Source organism: Saccostrea cucullata, unplaced genomic scaffold (genome assembly GCF_032062105.1).
Source record: "Saccostrea cucullata isolate Sc308-1 unplaced genomic scaffold, CSIRO_AGI_Scuc_v1 ctg4392, whole genome shotgun sequence".
Taxonomy (NCBI): domain Eukaryota; kingdom Metazoa; phylum Mollusca; class Bivalvia; order Ostreida; family Ostreidae; genus Saccostrea; species Saccostrea cuccullata.
In genome coordinates, this window is record NW_026932201.1 from 22,665 (window position 1) to 31,471 (window position 8,807).

Consider the following 8,807-nt stretch of genomic DNA (forward strand, 5'->3'; position numbering starts at 1 on the left):
TATACACCAAGAAGACCTGATTTTTATAAAACAGTAAAGTAATTTCTATGAGAATTTGATCTAAAATATTTTTTAAAACCTTGTATTCAACGCCAAATCATGCTTGGTCACATGGACTATTTTTGCCCGATAACGTTATTTGCCCTTTGCTGTCAGAATCCTTGTAAATTGCAAGGTGCAAAATGGTCACAACACTTTGTGAATATCTTGCTTTCAACAATTTAGTTTATTTTTACATTGTAGGGGTGACATAACAATGATGAGGGTCATACCGGGTGGGGTGGGGGGTGGGGGGGGGTTATTCAGCAAATAACAGTGTCAGCTTTTCACTTTTCATATCAATTGTATTCAATATTGAAGATGGTTTTCTAAATGCAAAAAATACTCTGAAGAAATGATAACAGTACTTTTACTTGATAATTCTATTTATAATATTATTACCCCCCCCTTTTTTTTTTGAAGCCATTAGTTTATCCAAATGAAACTACAGATCAATTTGTTTTACTTCATAAAAATAAGAAATCACTCAACAATACTTCAAATAAAATTTAGAAATTTCAATACAATCAAACAGAACTTTGTACATCACATCTGACTGAAAAAACAATATCTGTATTGTATAAGTAGGTTAATAAGACATTATTTGATCTAGATTTCAGTCATTTAACTTCTTGAACATGACTATAATCATGCAGTTACAGTATTTCTGATCATGATATTAAGTTTCTATCTTGCAAAGAATGAAAAAGAAGATGAAAAACTTCAAAATGTTAACAGACACTTCGAACTTCAAATTTCTGGCAACCATAAAGTATTTGATTTTCTTGTTAATGATATATTATATATGCTAGAAAACAATATTTAAGTGCATATCTTTTGTTTATATAATTATTGTAAAGTACTTTTCATTAAATGAAGAATTGCAGCTTAGTAGATTTTGTCCCTTTATTTTTTTTTTTTAATGGCAACACTTTCTGTTTCAAGATGTGAAAAGATGACAGCAACAAAATATCATAACTTTTTTTATTTTTCAACCAATTTCGAAAAAAGAAACTGTTTTGGAAATGGTTTTGAATGCTCTTTAATATAAAGCATTGTTTTTTAATCTGAGAAGTGCTTTTAAAAACCATGTTCCATAGCTACATGCTATTCCGAAGAAACATGCACACACTTTCATTTTCTCTTTCAAAACCAAAGTAAACAAAGTATGTTAATTTTCTACTCATTCATATCATATTAAGATCAATGATAGTTTCAAAAATGTACTAGTCAAGTATACAATTCTTTGATCCTATTTTTTTTTGCAGTGATTTAATTTATATCATAAAGAAGATCAATTAAAATACAGTGTTTCATCGCCATTCTCATTAATCATTGTTTTCTATGTTTTCCCTGGAGAAATATCGGTAATTGGTTATATATTTATTATTTCTCAAAATTACTTACCTGTGGAAGAATGCTTAGCACCGGTTTTCTTCTCTCTTGATATTTGAAATAGCAAACTCAGCAGTGACATGTCAAGGTTTGTTTATAGTTTTAGGGTATTTCCACCTTCTAATTTTAGAAAATGACGAAAAATTTCGTCATAGATTCTCTCTTTTTCTCTTTTACAGATAAATACCTTATTAGGTTCAATCCTTTTCCATTGGGTGGATTATTACCGGCTGCCAGGCGGCGGTCGGTTAGTTGATATGAAAGTTTGAAGTCGCCGTGCGTTTCTGCGGAGTTAGAACAATTTAAATAAAAATATTTAACATTTATATTATAGAATATTCAACAAAGATATTTTAAATGTTTAACATAAAGCACAATAATCATATAATCAAATTTTATAAATAATGGGGAGTAAATATTTCATCCAATCCTGACTGACAAACTCTGACATGACTGAAGTGCGGCGGATTTATATGTAGGCATAGTCTAAAACAAAGACCGCGTTGTATATCAATATTAATTTTACTTTCTCTTTTTAAACAGCCTAAACAGGATTGTTCTACTTACTTTAAAATGACGTGCATATTTATACATTTCCTATGGAAAATTTTCAATTGATTTTTTAAAAGCACAGAATCTTACAACATTTTGGTCCAGGAGACTAGAATAAAGCGCGTTTTACAATGTGCCAAGCATTTTCCCGCCACAACTCAACACCGAAATAGAGAAGAAATGTAGTGGTGGATCTAGAGGGAGCAGGGTGGGGGTTATTAATATCCTCTTAGAGAGAGCGAGGATCCCAACATATTTTATATTTATTGCGTTTTATTAATTAAAGGTAAAACAATAGCTAAGTTTAAACTTTAGTTTTGTACTTTTATGGAAAAACTACTCCAACATCAAACTTCTACAAGAGTTCGTTTACAAGTACCAAACTGAGTGAAAGACGCAGAGGTCTATGGACAGTTTACTTATACTTTTACTTAACATGCATTATGCATACAGAAAATCGGCAATGTCGCATGCAAGTGTTTCATGTCACGGGGATATTAAACAGATAAATGTAAGAAATTTTATAAACAGATCACGCAAATTTCAGTTTCTTATTACTTTATCAAAGGAACAATAAATTGGTTTGCGGCCGATGTTTGACGCTTGCGTCAATACATGTTTCTTGTTGTGATTGTTTCTTTTTTTTATCGTATCCAGACTAAGAATAAACATGTTAACGTTTACTCTGCTAGACAAAGTTGTCATCAATCATGACACAGATACAGTGTATGGAAGTCCAAGCCAGCCATAAATTAGATGGAAAACAGTGTTTAATGTATTTTTTCATCTTTTTTAACACCTTTGATTATAGATAATCAATTAAATACAAGAGATGATAAGAAAAAAAAACAATAAACAATATATGCTTATATTTACTGTAAATAAGAAACATGATAACGTAACATACAATAAATGAGAGTGGTTATATAAAATGTTCATTTTTCATGTTTTCATTCCAATAAAATTTAAAAAAAGAATTGTTGTTGCATAAATAAGGGAAGAAAACGATTGATTCAGTTGATGGGTTTGTTTGCCTGGATGCGTGCGCTTTGCAAAATTACATCGCGGGTTTCATGTTTTTTTAGCATATAGATCTAATGAACATGTAATATTTATATATATTTACAATTTTAATTTCAAACAAGCTAATTCAGAGAATTCGTGTCCCCCGCTTAGGGAAAAAGTCGGCTCCCCCTGACTGAATTTGTAGAATTATTAAATGTATACATGTATACTGAAGAAAATAAAATACATGTATGTCAATATGCATATAAAGATTTGATTGCTTATTCTTTATTATGTGTATAGAAGATTTTTTTTATATGGAATATTTATCACACTGTAATGATGATTTTATAACCTAATAAATTTTTCATTTCACATTCTGAATACTATCATTTAGTAAAAAAAAAAGTATAAAAAAAAACAAAAAAAAAAAGTACAGTTCGGCCGAGATTTGATCCCGGGATCTCTCACACTTGATGCGAGAGACATAACCACTAGACCACGGAATCGCATTAAATAGTGCGACGTATATGCAGAAGTGAAGTCACATACATGTATATATTCATGTTTTCATGTTCGGTATTCTCAAAATTTTACACAATCCATGGTGTTTGATTTATTTAGCCTTTATTAAACAGTTCTAATAGATGTAATAAGAACATAAAGTCCGCCGAGAACCTGTTTTATACGCAATAACTCTCCTCATGCCCCTGCGCTAAAAATAGCGACATGTAATACTATAAATACTAATAAAACAAACGGGGCGGGGCACTTTGAGAGGGGCGAGAGACGTCCTAGGGAGTTTTGATATAAAATTACATTGCATAAGCTCAAAATCTTCTTGAAATATCGCCCGGAAATAATAGTATTTCAAACAGAGAGAATGTATAAATTTACGACCTTGAACTTTGACCTTTTGACCTCAAAATCAATAGGGGTCTTCCTTAGGCCACAGGGAGTTGCTATATAAAATTTCATTGCAATAGCTCAAATGGTTCTAGAGATATCGTGTGGAAACGAAAGTGTTTTAACAGACAGAATTTGCTTATTTATGACCTTGACCTTTGACCTTTTGACCTCAAAATCAATAGGGGTCTTCTTTAGTCCACAGGGAGTTGCTATGCTAAATTTCATTGCAAAAGCTCAAAGGGTTCTCGAGATATCGTGTGGAAACGAAAGCGTTACAGACAGACAGAAAGACGGACGGACGGACGGACGGACGGACAAACCCAAATTAATATCCCCCACTTTTCAAGCGGGGCACTTTGAGAGGGGCGAGAGACGTCCTAGGGAGTTTTGATATAAAATTACATTGCATAAGCTCAAAATCTTCTTGAAATATCGCCCGGAAATAATAGTATTTCAAACAGAGAGAATGTATAAATTTACGACCTTGAACTTTGACCTTTTGACCTCAAAATCAATAGGGGTCTTCCTTAGGCCACAGGGAGTTGCTATATAAAATTTCATTGCAATAGCTCAAATGGTTCTAGAGATATCGTGTGGAAACGAAAGTGTTTTAACAGACAGAATTTGCTTATTTATGACCTTGACCTTTGACCTTTTGACCTCAAAATCAATAGGGGTCTTCTTTAGTCCACAGGGAGTTGCTATGCTAAATTTCATTGCAAAAGCTCAAAGGGTTCTCGAGATATCGTGTGGAAACGAAAGCGTTACAGACAGACAGAAAGACGGACGGACGGACGGACGGACGGACGGACAGACACACATTTGGTTATATATTGGGTACATCAAGTCCAAGTCCTATTGGATACTGCTTATTGGATACAAAAAAAGTGTACACACGAGAGGTCATTATTTGGGTAGTTACTGTTCAAATCTTATTGGATATTAATCCTCGTGTCCGTATTTTATTGGGGTTTTTTTTATTGTTTTTTATTCATTTCAAATTTATTATATATTTAATATTTGCTTGTAAATTCAGACAAGACTGAAAAACTTTGGTTTTGAAACCATATTTTTGTCAATTTCTGTGATATAGCTCTTTTATTATAACACCTAACTAATTTGTTCTTAGCAATAAGGATATATACCTGTATGTTTCAAAATAACTAATATTAAAATATATGAATACCTAAGTGCAAAAAAACTGAATTGTGAAAACACAACTCAACACATTTCAGACTCTGTTCAACCTTTCTTGAATAACAAAATTAAGTATTTAAGGAGAAACCTTTTTGAGTCTTGACCAATTAATAATAAGCAAATGCCCATTACATGTTGGGACAGAATGAAGGTATCCAACAGGCATTGCACAGGTGTCCTATACCTGTTGGGTTGTATTTTGATGAAGGGATTAAACTACCCAAGAACAATTGAACATGTGTACATTGTCCAATTCTATTTGGGTTTCTTGAATCTCCTCATCAAAATACAACCCAACAGGTAATGAACACCTGTCCAACTCCTCTTGGATATCTACATCCCACCCAACAGGTAATGGATACTTGTCCAATTCTTCTTGGGTTTCTTGAATTGTTTCATCAGAATACCACCCAACAGGTAATGGACATCTGTCCAACTCCTCTTGGATATTTACATCCCACCCAACAGGCAATGGACACTTGTCTAATTCTTGGGTTTCTTGAATTAAATCATCAAAATACAACCCAACAGGTAATGGACACCTGTCCAACTCCTCTTGGATATCTACATCCCACCCAACAGGTAATGGAAACTTGTCCAATTCTTCTTGGGTTTCTTGAATTGTTTCATCAGAATACCACCCAACAGGTAATGGATATCCGTCCAACTCCTGTTGGATATCTACATCCCACCCAACAGGCAATGGACATTTGTCCAATTCTTGAGTTTCTTGAATCTCCTCATAAAATACAACCCAACAGGTAATGGACACCTGTCCAACTCCTCTTGGATATCTACATCCCACCCAACAGGTAATGGACACTTGTCCAATTCTTCTTGGGTTTCTTGAATTGTTTCATCAGAATACCAACCAAACAGGTAATGGACATCCGTCCAACTCCTCTTGGATATCTACATCCCACCCAACAGGCAATGGACATTTGTCTAATTCTTGGGTTTCTTGAGAATCCCCTCATCAGAATACTACCCAACATGTAATGGACACCTGTCCAATTCCTCTTGGATATCTTCATCCCTTCAATAGTATATAAACTAAAAGGTATTGGACATTCTTCTTGGGTTACTCAAATTTTTTTTCATAAGAAAGAAAACCCAATAGGTATTGGACATTGGTTCAACTCTTCTTGGATATTACATCCCAACATTAGAATAAAACCCAACAGGTGATGTTTACCTGTCCAATTCTTCTTGGGTTACTTATACCTTTCATTAACATTGTCAAATTTGTCTTGGATATTTATACTCTTGCATTAGATTGCAAACCCAATAAGTATGACATGTACCTTCACTAGATGAATTCAAATTTATCTGCATAAGCATACATAAGTCCAAAACATATTTAATACTTTAATTCTAACATTCCACATCTCATTCAGTGTACACTTTACAAATGATAGGAAATATATAAGCATTTTGTGCCTAAACTATTTGGCTTTTAAAGAATTTTATAACCATGTTTGCAAAATTTAAACTTAAATATTGGAACTTGGAGCAAGTCATTACAGGTAGAGAAAGATGATGAAAACCATATTGATAAATATATCACACCCTTGATAAAATATTTGCCTTCAGTTGCTAAGATTGTGTTGTATTATACGGAAAATTTCTATAATCATGCTTATTACTGATACATGTAAAATGCATATTTTCCCTGTAATAATAAAAATACTTCTGAGATGTAAAAGAATTGATTAAATAGTCACCGATGTTAAAAGATATTACATGATCTCAATAATCTGGTTTGAAAATCACAAACTTAGTTTTGAAGCCGATAAAACAGTGTCGCACCAGAAAAGTCAGTTACAAGTACAATGAATGAATTCGTTGTATCAAAACTTTAAAATAATTGATGCACTATGTCCAAATCTTTTCGACAAATCGGGATAAAGATATTAAATCAAATCATCACTGTTATAAGTCTTAGAGCTAGAGAAAAGTCATTACATGCCCAAATTTTACATGTAAGACTTTGATCCTATATTTCAATAGATGTCAAAATGGTTTTATGTTTGTTTCTGTTCAATACTTTCTTCTTCAGGGTCTCTCATGGCCTATACTGTATGATACCTCCATTGACCCTGCTCTTTTATATTGCCATATGTTTATCCAGTAGCAGTGGTTATGCTCAGGCAATCTTTGAAATATTCCTTATTTCATGCATCTCCTTCAGGTCTGCCTCTGTCCATTTTATTCATTCTGCAATTAGATAAAGGCATTTCTTTGCCGTATAAAACATTTTTTTCTTGACTACAGCAAGATCACCCTTTATGTTGATCAAACCCAGCCAAGAAGTAGAAGTATATTTCTTATTCACAAATATATATTGATAAGTAAAATGGAAGAAAAACTAAATTCTATCAACTCTTTTTTTTCTTCTATGTCTAACTGCATCTTCATCCTCCTACCCCCCATCCGCCATAATTTTATCAAAATGGAATCATCATTCAACACACAAAACGATGTTGCATATTAATTAGACAGTATGTTAGTTTCTGATTGTTAAGAAGTAGATTTTAAAAAGATGTTACACCTATTCCTTGCAAATTTTAGACTTCTAATGTAACACTATCAGTACATTAGGGGTACATAATCTTCAAAAACATCTCTACACTTAATGATAAAGCTTTCACATTAGTATTGTTTTTAGCCCAATGGTTCTGCTAAAGAGGATTTAAAATTGACCCAAACCTTACTTACTGCTTTGAAATTATATTGAGAGGGACAGAGACACACTTGACACTCCATCCCCCCTTCCTGGGGTATGCTTTGCACAAAATTTAATTAAAATTGACTAAGCTGGATAGAAGTTGAAAATATGAAAAATTACAGTCAAACAGATTATGAATAACTTTCAGCACATCAGACATGAAGTAGTGATCCTTAAATAAAATACACCTACAAGATGAAGCTGTTTTATTTCTTTGAAGTGATATCTAGTATTTTTTCTTTTCCTGTATGCCACCTCTATCAGAACAAAATGTTATACATGTATTAACATAACCTATGACCGTATAGTACCCCAGTATTTACTTTACAATTAATTAAGTTCTGGAACCAACCCTCAGATGCCCTTAAAACAAATGATTCTAAACTGGCCAAGGTAAAAGGCATCTAAAGAATATAACATAAAATGATAGTACAAACAAGCAAACAGTGTGGATGAAAATGTTGGCAAACACTAGAAAAATACTAAGGTACTTTCTCAAACTTAACATAAATACTAAAGAGGTTTTATGTAGCTGTATTGCACAAACCAAAAGCTTTCCTGCAGTTAAAGGTTGGTTGCCTAGTAGTTACTAGTATGTAGTATGTACAAGTTTTTCCCTCTATCTCTTCTAATTTAAGAAAATGTCTCTAAAAATCTTACAGTTGGCATGAAGTATTCCTGTTCATTTTACTGATTACTTACAATTGTCCTATTTCTGAGGGTCATCTTCTGATGGGTGTGTTCTCTGTAATGTTCACAATTGAAGTTCCTGTTTGACCTGTTACATATTGAAAACCTTCAATGAACATGATTATGGTTTTAATTTCCATTGTAATTATTGATTACTTTTATAAAAAAAAATCTAAATCAATTTATTGTAACATAATACTTAGTAAAATATTTATGTAATATCAATGGAAAAAAGGAATCATTATCTCTAGTTATCCTAAAATCACAAGTAAGCATTAATCATATAAATTCA

General features: G+C 32.7%; 1 long non-coding RNA gene across 1 annotated transcript; it reads right to left on the reverse strand.

Annotated features, from left to right (window-relative positions):
• Positions 1-6,452: 6,452 nt before the first annotated feature.
• On the reverse strand, positions 6,453-8,601 carry LOC134234644 (uncharacterized). The gene is made up of 2 exons (XR_009985220.1): positions 8,528-8,601; positions 6,453-7,314 (listed from the first exon to the last, which is right to left on the reverse strand). It is a non-coding gene; the product is annotated as an uncharacterized LOC134234644 (long non-coding RNA).
• Positions 8,602-8,807: the final 206 nt, after the last annotated feature.